The 17,512-nt window shown below is 43.5% G+C and overlaps 4 non-coding genes across 4 annotated transcripts; all 4 read right to left on the reverse strand.

The window, feature by feature from the left end:
* Positions 1–12,872: 12,872 nt before the first annotated feature.
* Positions 12,873–13,063, reverse strand: LOC140287356 (U2 spliceosomal RNA). Its single transcript, XR_011911540.1, has one exon. It is a non-coding gene; the product is annotated as a U2 spliceosomal RNA (small nuclear RNA).
* A 316-nt stretch (positions 13,064–13,379) lies between these two features.
* LOC140287362 (U5 spliceosomal RNA) lies at positions 13,380–13,493 on the reverse strand. The gene has a single exon (XR_011911545.1). It is a non-coding gene; the product is annotated as a U5 spliceosomal RNA (small nuclear RNA).
* Positions 13,494–15,691: 2,198 nt separating this feature from the next.
* LOC140287366 (U2 spliceosomal RNA) lies at positions 15,692–15,875 on the reverse strand. Its single transcript, XR_011911550.1, has one exon. It is a non-coding gene; the product is annotated as a U2 spliceosomal RNA (small nuclear RNA).
* Positions 15,876–16,183: 308 nt separating this feature from the next.
* On the reverse strand, positions 16,184–16,297 carry LOC140287363 (U5 spliceosomal RNA). Its single transcript, XR_011911546.1, has one exon. It is a non-coding gene; the product is annotated as a U5 spliceosomal RNA (small nuclear RNA).
* Positions 16,298–17,512: the final 1,215 nt, after the last annotated feature.

The raw sequence follows: 17,512 nt of genomic DNA on the forward strand, positions 1-17,512 counted from the left end.
AAAGGCTCGAATGCCCGACTATACACCATCAAAAGCGGAAGCGGAGGTGTTCGGCTGCAAGACGGTGTGAACGTCCGACCAAAGTTTGTAAAAAGCATTAAGAAAATGTTCGAATATCCAACCAAACATAATCAAAAGCGGGAGCAGAGCTGTTCGACTGCAAGTAGGTGTGAATATCAGATCATAATTTGCAAAAAGCTGATGAGAAAGGGTGAGAATGCCCGACTATACAACATCAAATGCGGGAGCGGAGTTGTTCGGCTGTGAGTAGGTGTGATTCTCCAACCATAATTGCTGAAAAATGTGTTAGAAAAGGTAAGAATGCCGGTCCATACATCATCAAAAGCGGGAGAGGTGGTGTTCGGCTGCAAGTAGGTGTGAATGTCCATTAATAATTGCTTTAAAACATGAAAGAAAATTTTCGAATATCAAACCTTACATGATCATTAGCGGGAGAGGAGGTGTTCAGCTGCAAGAAGATGTGAATATCCACCCATAATTACTGAAAAATGGGTAGGAAAAGATGCGAATGTCCAACCATAAATCATCAAAAGCAGGAGTGGAGTTGTTCAGCTACAAGAAGGTATGAAAGTCCAACCATAATTTGTAAAAATCGGGGAAGAAAAGGCTCGAAAGCCCGACTATACACCATCAAAAGCGGGAGCAGAGGTGTTCAGGTGCAAGAAGGTCTGAATGTCCGAAATAATTACTGAAAAATGGGTAAGAAAAGGTGCGAATGCCAAATCATACATCATCAAAAGCAGGAGCGGATGTGTTCGGCTACAAGAAGGTTTGAATGTCCGACCATAGTAAGTAATAGGTGGGTAAGAAAAGGCTCGAATGCCCGACTATACACCATCAAAAGCGGAAGCGGAGGTGTTCGGCTGCAAGACGGTGTGAACGTCCGACCAAAGTTTGTAAAAAGCATTAAGAAAATGTTCGAATATCCAACCAAACATAATCAAAAGCGGGAGCAGAGCTGTTCGACTGCAAGTAGGTGTGAATATCAGATCATAATTTGCAAAAAGCTGATGAGAAAGGGTGAGAATGCCCGACTATACACCATCAAATGCGGTAGCGGAGTTGTTCGGCTGTGAGTAGGTGTGAATCTCCAACCATAATTGCTGAAAAATGTGTTAGAAAAGGTAAAAATGCCGGTCATTACATAATCAAAATTGGGAGCGGAGGTGTTCGTCTGTGAGTAGGTGTGAATGTCCGACCATAATTGCTGAAAAATGTGTTAGAAAAGGTAAGAATGCCGGACCATATATCATCAAAAGCGGGAGAGGTTGTGTTCGGCTGCAAGAAGGTGTGAATGTCCAGCCATAATTACTCACAAACGGGTAAGAAAAGGTACTATTGCCAGACCATATATGATCAAAACAGGGAGCGGAGGTGGTTCAGCTGCAAGAAGGTTTGAATGTCCGACTAAAGTTTGTAAAAAGTGGGTAAGACAAGGTGTGAATGCCCGACAATGTATGATCAAAAGAGGAGCGGAGGTTTTCGGCTGCAAGAAGGTCTGAATGTCCACCCATAATTACTGAAAAATGGGTAAGAAAAGGTGCGAAAGCCCAACCGCACATGATCATAAGTGGATGAGAAGGTGTTCGACTGCAAGTAGGTGTGAATGTCAGATCATAATTTGCAAAAAGCTGATGAGAAAGGGTGAAAATGCCCGACTATACATCATCAAAAGCGAGAGAGGTTGTGTTCGGCTGCAAGTAGGTGTGAATGTCCAGCCATAATTACTCACAAACGGGTAAGAAAAGGTAGTATTGCCAGACCATATATGATCAAAACAGGGAGCGGAGGTGGTTCAGCTGCAAGAAGGTTTGAATGTCCGACTAAAGTTCAAATATATTAACAAAAGCGGGAGGAGAGGTCTTCGGATGAGAGTGGTTGAAAATTTCCAACCATAATGTATAAAATGCGGTGAAAAAAAGGTGTGATAGAACACTAAAAGTTGGAGCGAAAGTGTTCGGCTGCAAGAAGGTGTGAATGTCCGACTATATTTGGTGAAAAGCAGGTGAAGCAAGGTCTGAATGCCCAACCTTACATCATCAAAAGCGAGATCAGAGGTGCTTGGCTGCAAGAAGGCCATAGTTTGCCAAAAGCGGGTAAGGTGCGAATGTCCGACTAAATATCAACAAAATTTGGGGCGGAGGTCTTCGGATGCAAGTGGGTGTGAATATCCAACCATACAAGTATGGTGGAGAGGAAGCTGTGAATAGCCGACCATAGTTTGGAAAAAGCGGGTAAGAAAAGGTTAAAATACCCGAACATACACCATCAAAAGAGGGAGCGGAGGTGTTCCGCTGTACGAAGGTGTGAATGTCCGACCATAGTTGGTAAAAAGCGGGTAAGAAAAGGTTAAAATACCCGACTGTACACAATCAATAGCGGGAGCGGATGTGTTCGGCTACAAGAAGGTGTGAAAGTCCGACCATGGTTTGTAAAAAGCGGGTAAGAAAAGGTGCGAATGTACGACAATGTATGATCAAAAGAGAGAGCGGAGGTTTTCAGATACAAGAAGGTTTGAATGTCCCACCATAGTTTGTAAAAAGCGGGTAAGAAAAGGTTCGAATGCCCGACTATACACCATCAAAAGCGGGAGCAGAGGTGTTCCGCTGTAAGACGGTATGAATGTCCGACCATAGTTGGTAAAAAGCGGGTAAGAAAAGGTTAAAATACCCGACTGTACACAATAAATAGCTGGAGCGGAGTTGTTCGGCTACAAGAAGGTGTGAAAGTCCGACCATGGTTTGTAAAAACCGGGAAGAAAAGGCTCGAAAGCCCGACTATACACCATCAAAAAGAAGGTTTGAATGTCCATCAATAATTGCTTTAAAACAAGAAAGTAAATTTTCTAATATCAAACCGTACATGATCATAGGAGAGGAGGTCTTCCGCTGTAAGACGGTGTGAATGTCCGACCATAGTTGGTAAAAAGCGGGTAAAAAAAGGTTAAAATACCCGACTGTACACAATCAATAGCGGGAGCGGAGTTGTTCGGCTACTAAAAGGTGTGAAAATCCGACCCTGGTTTGTAAAAAGCGGGTAAGAAAAGGTTGGAATGCCCGAACATACACCATCAAAAGAGGGAGCGGAGGTGTTCCGCTGTAAGACGGTGTGAATGTCCGATCATAGTTGGTAAAAAGCGGGTAAGAAAAGGTTAAATTACCCGACTGTACACAATCAAAAGAGGGAGCGGAGTTGTTCAGCTGCAAGAAGGTGTGAAAGTCCGACCATGGTTTGTAAAAAGCGGGTAAGAAAAGGTTCGTATGCCCGAATATACACTATCAAAACCGGAAGCGTAGGTGTTCGGCTGCAAGAAGGTGTGAACGTCGGACCAAAGTTTGTAAAAAAGCAGTTAAGAAAAGGTTCGAATATCTAACCAAACATAATCAAAAGCGGGAGCAGAGCTGTTCGACTGCAAGTAGGTGTTAATGTCAGAGAATAATTTGCAAAAAGCTGATGAGAAAGGGTGAGAAATCCCGACTATACACCATCAAATGCGGTAGCGGAGTTGTTCGGCTGTGAGTAGGTGTGATTCTCCAACCATAATTGCTGAAAAATGTGTTAGAAAAGGTAAGAATGCCGGTCCATACATCATCAAAAGCGGGAGAGGTGGTGTTCGGCTGCAAGTAGGTGTGAATGTCCATTAATAATTGCTTTAAAACATGAAAGAAAATTTTCGAATATCAAACCTTACATGATCATTAGCGGGAGAGGAGGTGTTCAGCTGCAAGAAGATGTGAATATCCACCCATAATTACTGAAAAATGGGTAGGAAAAGATGCGAATGTCCAACCATAAATCATCAAAAGCAGGAGTGGAGTTGTTCAGCTACAAGAAGGTATGAAAGTCCAACCATGGTTTGTAAAAAGCGGGTAAGAGAAGGTTCGAATACCCGAATATATACCATCAAAAGCGGAAGCGGGGGTGTTTGGCTGCAAGAAGGTGTGAACGTCCGACCAAAGTTTGTAAAAAGCAGTTAAGAAAAGGTTTGACCGAACATAATCAAAAGCGGGAGCAGAGCTGTTCGACTGCAAGTAGGTGTGAATGTCAGATCATAATTGCTGAAAAATGTGATAGAAAAGACTAGAATTCCGGACAATACATCAACAAAAGCGGGAGAGGTGGTTTTTCGGCTGCAAGTAGGTGTGAATGTCCAGCCATAATTACTCACAAACGGGGGAAGAAAAGGTAGTATTTCCAGACCACACATGATCAAAACAGGGAATGGAGGTGGTTCAGCTGCAAGGTGTGAATGTCTGACTAAAGTTTGTAAAAACCGTGTAAGACAAGGGGCGAATGCCCGACAATGTATGATCAAAAGAGGGAGCGGAGGTTTTCGGCTGCAAGGTCTGAATGTCCAACCATAATTTGTAAAAATCGGGGAAGAAAAGGCTCGAAAGCCCGACTATACACCATCAAAAGCGGGAGCAGAGGTGTTCAGGTGCAAGAAGGTCTGAATGTCCACCCATAATTACTGAAAAATGGGTAAGAAAAGGTGCGAATGCCAAATCATACATCATCAAAAGCAGGAGCGGATGTGTTCGGCTACAAGAAGGTTTGAATGTCCGACCATAGTAAGTAATAGGTGGGTAAGAAAAGGCTCGAATGCCCGACTATACACCATCAAAAGCGGAAGCGGAGGTGTTCGGCTGCAAGACGGTGTGAACGTCCGACCAAAGTTTGTAAAAAGCATTAAGAAAATGTTCGAATATCCAACCAAACATAATCAAAAGCGGGAGCAGAGCTGTTCGACTGCAAGTAGGTGTGAATATCAGATCATAATTTGCAAAAAGCTGATGAGAAAGGGTGAGAATGCCCGACTATACACCATCAAATGCGGTAGCGGAGTTGTTCGGCTGTGAGTAGGTGTGAATCTCCAACCATAATTGCTGAAAAATGTGTTAGAAAAGGTAAAAATGCCGGTCCATACATAATCAAAATTGGGAACGGAGGTGTTCGTCTGTGAGTAGGTGTGAATGTCCGACCATAATTGCTGAAAAATGTGTTAGAAAAGGTAAGAATGCCGGACCATATATCATCAAAAGCGGGAGAGGTTGTGTTCGGCTGCAAGAAGGTGTGAATGTCCAGCCATAATTACTCACAAACGGGTAAGAAAAGGTACTATTGCCAGACCATATATGATCAAAACAGGGAGCGGAGGTGGTTCAGCTGCAAGAAGGTTTGAATGTCCGACTAAAGTTTGTAAAAAGCGGGTAAGACAAGGTGTGAATGCCCGACAATATATGATCAAAAGAGGAGCGGAGGTTTTCGGCTGCAAGAAGGTCTGAATGTCCACCCATAATTACTGAAAAATGGGTAAGAAAAGGTGCGAAAGCCCAACCGCACATGATCATAAGTGGATGAGAAGGTGTTCGACTGCAAGTAGGTGTGAATGTAAGATCATAATTTGTAAAAAGCGGGTAAGAAAAGGTAAGAATGCCCAACCATAAATTATCAAAAGCGGCAGCAGAGTTTCGGCTGGTATTTATCAATGTCTAGATAGATTTCAACAAAAAACGTTGTACTTTGCAGTAAAAGAAAGAGCAAAACTGAAGGATCAGGAATCCGAGAATAAGCTTCTTTTCATGAGTTCTGCACGATTTCGGATTTTATGTATAAAATGAATTCCTTCACTCAAACTAAGTTAACACTGCTTTGTCCTTCATATGTACCCATTTCTACATATATTTCAAGCATAAACTTCCTCATACTACCCTGAATGAGAAAGAACCACACTTGTGATTAAGCCATACGCCCCTTTTGAGGAGTTCTGCATGATTTGGGATTTTATCTATAAAATCAATTCCTTCACTCAAACTATGTTAGAACGCCTTTTACCTTCATATTTATCAATGTCTCAATAGATTTAAACCAAAAAACAACGTTGTACTTTGCAATAAAAGAAAGAGCAAATCAAAAGTTTTAGGAATCCGAGAATAAACTTATTTTCATGAGTTCTGCACGATTTCGGATTTTATGTATAAAATTAATTCATTCACTCAAACCAAGTTAAAACTGCTTTTTCCTTCATATTTATCAATGTCTAGATCGACTTCAACAAAGAACAACATTGTATTTTGCAATAGAAGAAAGAGCAAAACTGAAGGATCAGGAATCCGAGAATAAGCTTCTTTTCATACGTTCTGCATGATTTGGGATTTTATGTATAAAATGAATTCCTTCACTCAAACTAAGTTAACACTGCTTTGTCCTTCATATGTACCCATTTCTACATATATTTCAAGCATAAACTTCCTCATACTACCCTGAATGAGAAAGAACCACACTTGTGATTAAGCCATACGCCCCTTTTGAGGAGTTCTGCATGATTTGGGATTTTATCTATAAAATCAATTCCTTCACTCAAACTATGTTAAAACGGCTTTTACCTTCATATTCATCAATGTCTCGATAGATTTAAAACAAAAAAACAACGTTGTACTTTGCAGTAAAAGAAAGAGCCAATCAAAAGTTTTAGGAATCCGAGAATAAGCTTATTTTCATGAGTTCTGCACGATTTCGGATTTTATGTATAAAATGAATTCATTCACTCAAACCAAGTTAAAACTGCTTTTTCCTTCATATTTATCAATGTCTAGATCGAATTCAACAAAGAACAACATTGTATTTTGCAGTAGAAGAAAGAGCAACACTGAAGGATCAGGAATCCGAGAATAAGCTTATTTTCTTATGGGCAAGTGGGAACTGCTTTGTCCTTCATATTTATCAATGTGTAGATGGATTTCAACTTCTTCTACTGCAAAGTCCAATGTTTTTCTTTGTTGAAGTCGATCAAGACATTGATGAATATGGAAGGACAAAGCAGTTTTAACTTGGTTTGAGCAAAGCAATTCATTTTATAGCAAAATCCGAAATCGTGCAGAATTCATGAAAGCAGGCTTATACTCGGATTCCTGAAACTTTAGATTTGCTCTTTCTTTTACTGCAAAGTACAACGTTGTTTTTTTGTTTAAATATTTCTAGACATGGTAAATATGAAGGACAAATCAGTTTTAACATAGTTTGAGTGAAGTAATGCATTTTATAAGCAAAATCCCAAATCATGCAGAACTCACGAAAAGCTTTTTCTCGCTTTTCACTGCTTTTTACAAACTTTGGTCGGACGTTCACACCTTCTTGCATCCGAAAACCTCCGCTTCCGCTTTTGATGATGTATATTCGGGCATTCGAACCTTTTTTTACCCGCTTTTTACAAACCATTGTTGGACTTTCACACCTTCTTGCAGCCGAACACCACCTCTCCCGCTTTTGATGATGTATGGTCCAGTATTCTTACCTTTTCTAACACATTTTTCAGCAATTATGGTCGGACATTCACACCTACTCACAGCTGGACACCTCCGCTCCCGCTTTTGATCATACAATGTCGGGACATCGCTCCTTGTCTTACCAGCTTTTTACAAACTTTAGTCGAACATTCACACCTTCTTGCAGCTGAACACCTCCGCTCCCGCTTTTGATGATGTATAGTTGGGCTTTCGAGCCTTTTCTTACCCGGTTTTTGCAAATTATGATCTGACATTCACACCTACTTGCAGTCGAACAGCTCTGCTCCCGCTTTTGATTATGTTTGGTTGGATATTCGAACCTTTTCTTAACTGCTTTTTACAAACCATGGTCGGACTTTCACACCTTCTTGTAGCCGAACAACTCCGCTCCCGCTGTTGATTGTGTACAGTCGGGTATTTTAACCTTTTCTTACCCGCTTTTTACCAACTATGGTCGGACATTCACACCGTCTTACAGCGGAACACCTCCGCTCCCGCTTTTTATGGTGTATAGTCGGGCATTCGAACCTTTTCTTACCCGCTATTTACAAACTATGGTAGGACATTCAAACCTTCGTGTATCCGAAAACCTCCGCTCCCTCTTTTGATCATACATTGTCGGGCATTCGCACCTTTTCTTACCCGCTTTTTACAAACCATGGTCGGACTTTCACACCTTTTAGTAGCGGAACAACTCTGCTCCCGCTATTGATTGTGTACAATCGGGTATTTTAACCTTTTCTTACCTGCTTTTTGCCAACTATGGTCGGACATTCACACCTTCTTGCAGCGGAACACCTCCGCTCCCTCCTTTGATGGTGTATGTTAGGGCATTCGAACCTTTTCTTACCTGCTTTTTACAAACTATGGTCAGACATTCACACCTTCTTGCAGCCGAACACCTCCGCTCTACCTTTTAGTGTTCTTTGGGGTATTGACACCTTTTTTTTCACCGCATTTTATAGATTATGGTTGTAAATTCTCACCCACTCTTATCCGAAGACCTCTCCTCCTGCTTTGGTTAATATATAGTCGGGCATTCGAACCTTTTCTTACCCGCTTTTTACAAATTATGGTCGAACATTCACACCTACTTGCAGCCGAACACCTCCGCTCCCACTTTTGATGGTGTATAGTCGGGCTTTCTAGCCTTTTCTTCCCCGGTTTTTACAAATTATGGTTGGACATTCAGACCTTGCAGCCGAAAACCTCCGCTCCCTCTTTTGATCATACATTGTCAGGCATTCGCACCTACTTGCAGCCGAATACTTCCGCTCCACCTTTTAGTGATGTATGGTTGGCATTTGCACCTTTTCTTACCCTTTCTTACCCTACTGATTGCTTAAGATTAAGTTGTTTTTTCTCAAACTACAACATTTTTTTAATTGTTGAAACTTGATTTGAAGTGGATAAATAAGGAGGACAAACAGTTTTAAGTCAGGCTGATAGAAGGAATTAATTTTATAGCAAAATCTGTATTTCGTCATATGTCGAGAGATGCTTATTGCTGAAGAAGTTCTTTCTCATTCTACAAAGTACAACGTTGTTTATCGTTGAAACTTGATTAGACATGAATAAATATGAAGGACAAAGCAGTCTTAACTTGGTTAGAGTTAAGGAATTCGTTTTATAGGAGAATCCGAATTCGTGCATAACTCGTAAAATAGAGCTTATTTTCGGATTCCTGAAGAATGAGTCTGGTTCTTTCTCATAATACAAAGTTTGTTGTTTATTGTTGAAACTTCATCAGAAGTGAAGAAATAAATGAATGCCTATCAACAAATGTGGGATCTAAACTCTAGTGCTTCCTCTAAAATAATTTCCTTTCTCAATTCAGAAATGTGTGTGTGTAAGTCACAACACCCGTGACACCAAAACGGCTTTCTTTTCTCTACACTCTGCACTGTGAGCACACACACCAAATCAGAAAGGCTTTTTTCTCTCTTTTCTACATTATGGACTGTGGGGACACAAAACCGCTCTCTCTTTTTTTTTTTATCGTGTGCCAGGGCGTTGTCTCACGTATTAGATTGTGCTTAAGATACGAATGGGTTTGTCACATCAGAATCCATACATACTGATCCTCCCGTAATAAAATGGTCGGATCTTATCAAACACACTTTGTTTCTTGTGACAATCAAGTCAGCGAAACAGCGTATACACGTCAAGACACTGAATCAAGTTTGCCACAAGAACTCATAAGTTTGGCAGTATTGCTCTGCCGTCAGCAATCATACATCCATTTTATTTTCGTGAGACATGTGCAGGCACCTGTTCATCTACTGTTCTATCACTATGAATTAGTTTATCTATTATCAATAAGGATACTTCTACAACTACTCTATCAAAGTATGCCCGGACTTCTTACGTTGTCAGTTGCTATATATGAATAAGTGGGTAGCTACTGACAAGCATTAAGCATGTCACACAGCCCAAACATAAAACATTTCAGGACACACCACACAGTTAACAACCACAGTGAAGCGTGTCAAAGCCCAAACATGTAACATTCAACAGGACACTTACACAAACACATTCAAATCAAACAGTCAGACAACATACAAGAACATATACCCCAGCCGGCATTGCTCCCTGCCTATTTTCCTACAGCTCACTATGTGTGCGCACACCTTTATTCACAAACTCTTCAACTTATACTCTTTTACCGAAGCTGCTACAGCTCGATTGGCCGAATACCGAATAATCCTAATTCGGTGAATTTGACATCTGCCTTACATGTAACAGATTAGCGGTTTAGCAGTTTTAATTTAGTTTGAGTGAAGGAATTCATTTTATAGCAAAATCCGAAATCGTGAAGAACTCATGAAAGTAAGCTTATTCTCGGATTCCTGAAACTTTAGATTTGCTATTTCTTTTACTGCAAAGTACAACGTTGTTTTTTTTTGTTTAAATCTTTCAAGACATGGTAAATATGAAGGACAAAGCAGTTTTAACATAGTTTGAGTGAAGGAATTCATTTTATTGATAAAATCCCAAGAGTCTGCTGAGAAAAGAGAGTGAATGCGAAGTAGACTTTAACACGGCTCTGGGAGCGAGCCGAGTGCGGGCTAACCGGGAGAATTGCTTGAAAGAAACGCCATACCAAATGAGCGGTCAGAACAAAGCCTCAATACGGTGTTCCCGTGGTGTTTTTGTTGCTGCCGCTGTTTGCTTTTTCACAAGAGCGCACCTGTTGAGGGGGGGCCTGGGGGGGCCTGGGTGATGGTGGGTCTCAGGCCCGGGCTGCTGCGACTGGTGTGACCGGGTGGTTTGTTTGTTTGTTTTTTGTTGTTGTTTGTTTGTTTTTTGTAGAGGTCCTCCGGAGTGGGGTTGGGTTGAGTGGGGTGGGGCGGGATGGGTACCTTCTGGGGGTACAGTAGCTCCCAGAATATGGTCGCTGCAGGCCCCGAGCCTGGTGGACATCAGGCCCTCCTGTCCTGTGTTGGCTCCCTGGTAGCGGGGATGCCTATTGCAGCCAGTCCCTGGCTGCCCCCAGTGTATATCCCCATACCCCTCTCCCTTCTGGCTCCTGTACACAGCACACACTCACACATGAAGGGTTTTGGGGGCGTGTGTGTTCGGTGGGGTGTAGTGGACTCTGCAGTAGTTGCACTCTGCAGTTCCCACCCCTGTTTTAATTACACCTTAGACATTACTACTTATCAAACACACTCACACACACACATTAGGTCTTGGGGGGTGGTTACACTGAGTGGCATCTGGTGGGCGGGGCTCTTTGGGTATGTAGGCTGCCCAGAGGGCCACGCTCCCAGTTCTACAAGTTTGGCTGCCCCTCAATTTTAATTGCTCACTATTAGAAAATATTGAAGAGCCAGAAGGGTGAGGGGAGGGGTCTTCTTCGCACACCCCTGCTTCCTGGTTTCTGCTCGGGGCGGGAGGGGCCAGGAGGATTAATTAATTGTTCTGCTGGTTTGGGGTCTGTGGTGGCTGGGGGGCTGCTGGCCCCCTTGTGTGCCCGCTGCACTACACCCCAGCGGAGTCGAGGGAGGGAGGACGTGTGGATGTATGGGACATGAAAGTGTGTGTGGTAATGATTTGGCCTGGATCTTGGACTTGCTGTCGCCTGGCCTGCCTGTGCTTCTCCCGATGGGGGGGGCGGCGTGGCCTCTCTCCGCTGCTCGCGACTTCACCCACCTGTGGGCACGTCTTGACTCCCAGGGCACTTGGCCAGGGGTGCTGGGGCAGGCGCTGACCCACTGTGTGGCTGTCTGGGGCGCTTGGCCCTCCTGGGTATTGGGTGGGGCCTCTGCCGGGGGGTTTAGGGGCGCTCGGGCTCCTGGGGCCCGGATCCAGTGCACGGCCCATGTCTGGGCGGCTGGGGCCTGGCGACGTCGGTGGGCAGTTGCCCCTGGCTCCCGGAGGGCCTCTGCCCTATGCTTATGGGGGCTCTTTCCGGGGGCTTCCTCTGCAGTCTTCTGGGTGGATGCGTGGTTGCCCCTGCGGTGGGCTTCCTGGGTTCTGTGCTCTGTGGGGGCTGCTGGTGGCCTGGGTCTTGTGGCCCTCTCTGCCTGCTTCTGATTGCTTGGGGGGGCTGTGGATTGTGGCCCTGTACGCTTATACACTCATAACTAAGCACGGTTATCATGTAGGTCCTGTGCCATGGGTGTTGCATGTTCTCACACACACACAACCACATTCATTAGTCCAGTAGCATGGTCGCTAAGCAGTTGATGTATTATCATGTCGTCTCAGGTCATCTATATCCACAGCTGTGTTGTATGCGATGTATGTTCTGTTTTTCTCTTCTTTCCTCTTCTTCTTTCCTTGTCCCCCGGTCCGGTTCAGTTCTATTACATGTCACATATTGTAAACAGAAATAAATAAATGGGCATCAAGGGGAGCTGTACATTTATAAAACTTCCCTTGGCAAAGCAAATCTGTTTGGCATCAAAGGTATTCAGACTACAATTCTGCTGCCATAATGCTGAACACGATAAGGGGAAAAAAAAAAAAAGTAAAGAAGACAGTTCTGCCGAAAGCCAGGGACTAGACCTGTTCTAAGTTCTGTACTTTTTAAAAGGGAGCCAACACAGGACAGGAGGTCCTGATGTCCACCAGGCTCGGGGCCTGCAGCGACCATATTCTGGGAGCTACTGTACCCCCAGAAGGTACCCATCCCGCCCCACCCCACTCAACCCAACCCCACTCCGGAGGACCTCTACAAAAAACAAACAAACAACAACAAAAAACAAACAAACAAACCACCCGGTCACACCAGTCGCAGCAGCCCGGGCCTGAGACCCACCATCACCCAGGCCCCCCCAAGCCCCCCCTCAACAGGTGCGCTCTTGTGAAAAAGCAAACAGCGGCAGCAACAAAAACACAACGGGAACACCGTATTGAGGCTTTGTTCTGACCGCTCATTTGGTATGGCGTTTCTTTCAAGCAATTCTCCCGGTTAGCCCGCACTCGGCTCGCTCCCAGAGCCGTGTTAAAGTCCACTTCGCATTCACTCTCTTTTCTCAGCAGATTAAAAGAAAGTTTCATCTTGGGCTCCCTGAAACTTGCATCCTGCACCGCTATTTGCTTTTTCACAAGAGTAGAGAAGAGCGCACCGTTCCCAGCGGCACTGCAGTACGGGGTCAATGCTTGGAGTGAACGGAGCAAGCTACTTTTTCAACTCCTATTGCTAAAAATCCATTTAATATGTAGTCCGCGTATAGAGGACATATCAGATATTAAACTGATAAGAACAGATACTACACTTGATCTTAGCCAAAAGGCCGAGAAGCGACAACTGTCCACTGGTTCACGTCCGAGGGCCCTTCCTGGCACAATGCGCACTTGTCCGCTAACACCCCTGTTCTTTTTATGGCCATAGGTGGCCAGAGTGTCACTTTGCACCTCCGCCCACCCGCTGCACTGAGCACTCTTCAGCCCTTTTAAATGGTATAACTTTGCACTCCCGCATGCTCCAGCAAGCACCATTCAAGCAACAACTTTGCACTCCAGCTTCGAACATCGGCACAATCGCAAAAAGTAAGGCGACTCTACTCAGAGAAGTCACTCTGCACAGTAACAAGATTTCTTTTGCACAGACAGAAAGGGCTTCACCCGCAAAGGTAAAGCCTGCCAAAAATAGAAACAACTCATTAGTGCTGCTCTCCACGAAAGTCTTTAGTAAAAGGCGAAAGACTTGTATGTTATGAAGAGAAACCAGAGTACGATTATCCGTCACTGCGGGAGCAGGGCATCAGGCTAGTTGCCATAGCCACCTTCCCCATGGTGAGCGTTGCTTGGTTGAAACGCTTGCCCCTGTGCAATCGACAAGGCAGCAACAAAAACACCACGGGAACACCGTATTGAGGCTTTGTTCTGACCGCTCATTCGGTGTCGCGTTTCTTTCAAGCAATTCTCCCGGTTAGCCCGCACTCGGCTCGCTCCCAGAGCCGTGTTAAAGTCTACTTCGCATTCACTCTCTTTTCTCAGCAGACTCTTGGGATTTTATCAATAAAATGAATTCCTTCACTCAAACTATGTTAAAACTGCTTTGTCCTTCATATTTACCATGTCTTGAAAGATTTAAACAAAAAAACCAACGTTGTACTTTGCAGTAAAAGAAATAGCAAATCTAAAGTTTCAGGAATCCGAGAATAAGCTTACTTTCATGAGTTCTTCACGATTTCGGATTTTGCTATAAAATGAATTCCTTCACTCAAACTAAATTAAAACTGCTAAACCGCTAATCTGTTACATGTAAGGCAGATGTCAAATTCACCGAATTAGGATTATTCGGTATTCGGCCAATCGAGCTGTAGCAGCTTCGGTAAAAGAGTATAAGTTGAAGAGTTTGTGAATAAAGGTGTGCGCACACATAGTGAGCTGTAGGAAAATAGGCAGGGAGCAATGCCGGCTGGGGTATATGTTCTTGTATGTTGTCTGACTGTTTGATTTGAATGTGTTGTGTAAGTGTCCTGTTGAATGTTACATGTTTGGGCTTTGACACGCTTCACTGTGGTTGTTAACTGTGTGGTGTGTCCTGAAATGTTATATGTTTGGGCTGTGTGACATGCTTAATGCTTGTCAGTAGCTACCCACTTATTCATATATAGCAACTGACAACGTAAGAAGTCCGGACATACTTTGATAGAGTAGTTGTAGAAGTATCCTTATTGATAATAGATAAACTAATTCATAGTGATAGAACAGTAGATGAACAGGTGCCTGCACATGTCTCACGAAAATAAAATGGATGTATGATTGCTGACGGCAGAGCAATACTGCCAAACTTATGAGTTCTTGTGGCAAACTTGATTCAGTGTCTTGACGTGTATACGCTGTTTCGCTGACTTGATTGTCACAAGAAACAAAGTGTGTTTGATAAGATCCGACCATTTTATTACGGGAGGATCAGTATGTATGGATTCTGATGTGACTGATAAACCCATTCGTATCTTAAGCACAATCTAATACGTGAGACAACGCCCTGGCACACGATAAAAAAAAAAAGAGAGAGCGGTTTTGTGTCCCCACAGTCCATAATGTAGAAAAGAGAGAAAAAAGCCTTTCTGATTTGGTGTGTGTGCTCATAGTGCAGAGTGTAGAGAAAAGAAAGCCGTTTTGGTGTCACGGGTGTTGTGACTTACACACACACATTTCTAAATTGAGAAAGGAAATTATTTTAGAGGAAGCACTAGAGTTTAGATCCCACATTTGTTGATAGGCATTCATTTATTTCTTCACTTCTGATAAAAATGATAAGACTGACCTAAAGAATTGGAGGCCCATCACACTTTTAAACTTTGACTGTAAAGTTTTTAGCAAGGTTTTAACGACACGGATGTCCTCTGTTTTAGAGGAGGTAATTCACCCAGACCAGGCTTGTGCCATCTCAGAGAGACAACTCACCGACAGCCTCGTACTGATTCGAGACATCATTGATTACGCTAGAGACAGAAACACCCGGCTTGTCATCTTAAATTTAGACTTTGAAAAAGATTTTGATCGGGTCTCGCATAAATATCTCTTTCAGGTGTTGCAGCCATCGAATAGGGCCCGATTGTTCCTACTTGGTGAGATTTGCTTGGTTGAGACGCTTGCTCCCCCCCCTTGCTCCTCGGCTGACCAAGTAGGAACAATCGGGCCCTATTCGATGGCTGCCTTGTCTTTTACTCTGTGCACAAGACAAGGCAGCCACAAACACCACGGGAACACCGTATTGAGGCTTTGTTCTGACCACTCATTCGGTGTCGCGTTTCTTTCAAGCAATTCTCCCGGTTAGCCCACACTCGGCTCGCTCCCAGAGCTGTGTTAAAGTCTACTTCGCATTCACTCTCTTTTCTCAGCAGATTAAAAGATAGTTTCATCTTGGGCTCCCTGAAACTTCCATCCTGCACCGCTGTTTGCTTTTTCACAAGAGCAGAGAAGAGCGCACCGTTCCCAGCGGCACTGCAGTACTGGGTCGATGCTTGGAGTGAACGGAGCAAGCTTCTTTTTCAACTCCTATTCTTAAAAATCCATTTAATATGTAGTCCTCGTATAGAGGACATATTAAACTGATAAGAACAGATACTACACTTGATCTTAGCCAAAAGGCCGAGAAGCGATAACTGTCCACTGTTTCAGGTCCGAGGGCCCTTGCTGGCACAATGCGCACTTGTAGCAGTGTTCTTTTTATGGCCATAGGTGGCCAGAGTGTCACGTTGCACCTCCGCCCACCCGCTGCACTGAGCACTCTTCAGCCCTTTTAAATGGTATAACTTTGCACTCCCGCATGCTCCAGCAAGCACCATTCAAGCAACAACTTTGCACTCCAGCTTCGAACATCGGCACAATCGCAAAAAGTAAGGCGACTCTACTCAGAGAAGTCACTCTGCACAGTAACAAGATTTCTTTTGCACAGACAGAAAGGGCTTCACCCGCAAAGGTAAAGCCTGCCAAAAATAGAAACAACTCATTAGTGCTGCTCTCCACGAAAGTCTTTAGTAAAAGGCGAAAGACTTGTATGTTATGAAGAGAAACCAGAGTACGATTATCCGTCACTGCGGGAGCAGGGCATCAGGCTAGTTGCCATAGCCACCTTCCCCATGGTGAGCGTTGCTTGGTTGAAACGCTTGCCCCTGTGCAATCGACAAGGCAGCAACAAAAACACCACGGGAACACCGTATTGAGGCTTTGTTCTGACCGCTCATTCGGTGTCGCGTTTCTTTCAAGCAATTCTCCCGGTTAGCCCACACTCGGCTCGCTCCTAGAGCCGTGTTAAAGTCTACTTCGCATTCACTCTCTTTTCTCAGCAGACTCTTGGGATTTTATCTATAAAATGAATTCCTTCACTCAAACTATGTTAAAACTGCTTTGTCCTTCATATTTACCATGTCTAGAAAGATTTAAACAAAAAAAAAAACAACGTTGTACTTTGCAGTAAAAGAAAGAGCAAATCTAAAGTTTCAGGAATCCGAAAATAAGCTGACTCTCATGAGTTCTTCACGATTTCGGATTTTGCTATAAAATGAATTCCTTCACTCAAACTAAATTAAAACTGCTAAACCGCTAATCTGTTACATGTAAGGCAGATGTCAAATTCACCGAAATAGGATCTAAGGGTATTCGGCCAATCGAGCTGTAGCAGCTTTGGTAAAAGAGTATAAGTTGAAGAGTTTGTGAATAAAGGTGTGCGCACACATAGTGAGCTGTAGGAAAATAGGCAGGGAGCAATGCCGGCTGGGGTATATGTTCTTGTATGTTGTCTGACTGTTTGATTTGAATGTGTTGTGTAAGTGTCCTGTTGAATGTTACATGTTTGGGCTTTGACACGCTTCACTGTGGTTGTTAACTGTGTGGTGTGTCCTGAAATGTTATATGTTTGGGCTGTGTGACATGCTTAATGCTTGTCAGTAGCTACCCACTTATTCATATATAGCAACTGACAACATAAGAAGTCTGGACATACTTTGATAGTAGTTGTAGAAGTATCCTTATTGATAATAGATAAACTAATTCATAGTGATAGAACAGTAGATGAACAGGTGCCTGCACATGTCTCACGAAAATAAAATGGGTGTATGATTGCTGACGGCAGAGCAATACTGCCAAACTTATGAGTTCTTGTGGCAAACTTGATTCAGTGTCTTGACGTGTATACGCTGTTTCGCTGACTTGATTGTCACAAGAAACAAAGTGTGTTTGATAAGATCCGACCATTTTATTACGGGAGGATCAGTATGTATGGATTCTGATGTGACTGA

Source organism: Leuresthes tenuis, unplaced genomic scaffold (genome assembly GCF_036924035.1).
Source record: "Leuresthes tenuis unplaced genomic scaffold, fLeuTen1.0.hap1 SCAF_125, whole genome shotgun sequence".
Taxonomy (NCBI): Eukaryota; Metazoa; Chordata; class Actinopteri; order Atheriniformes; family Atherinopsidae; genus Leuresthes; species Leuresthes tenuis.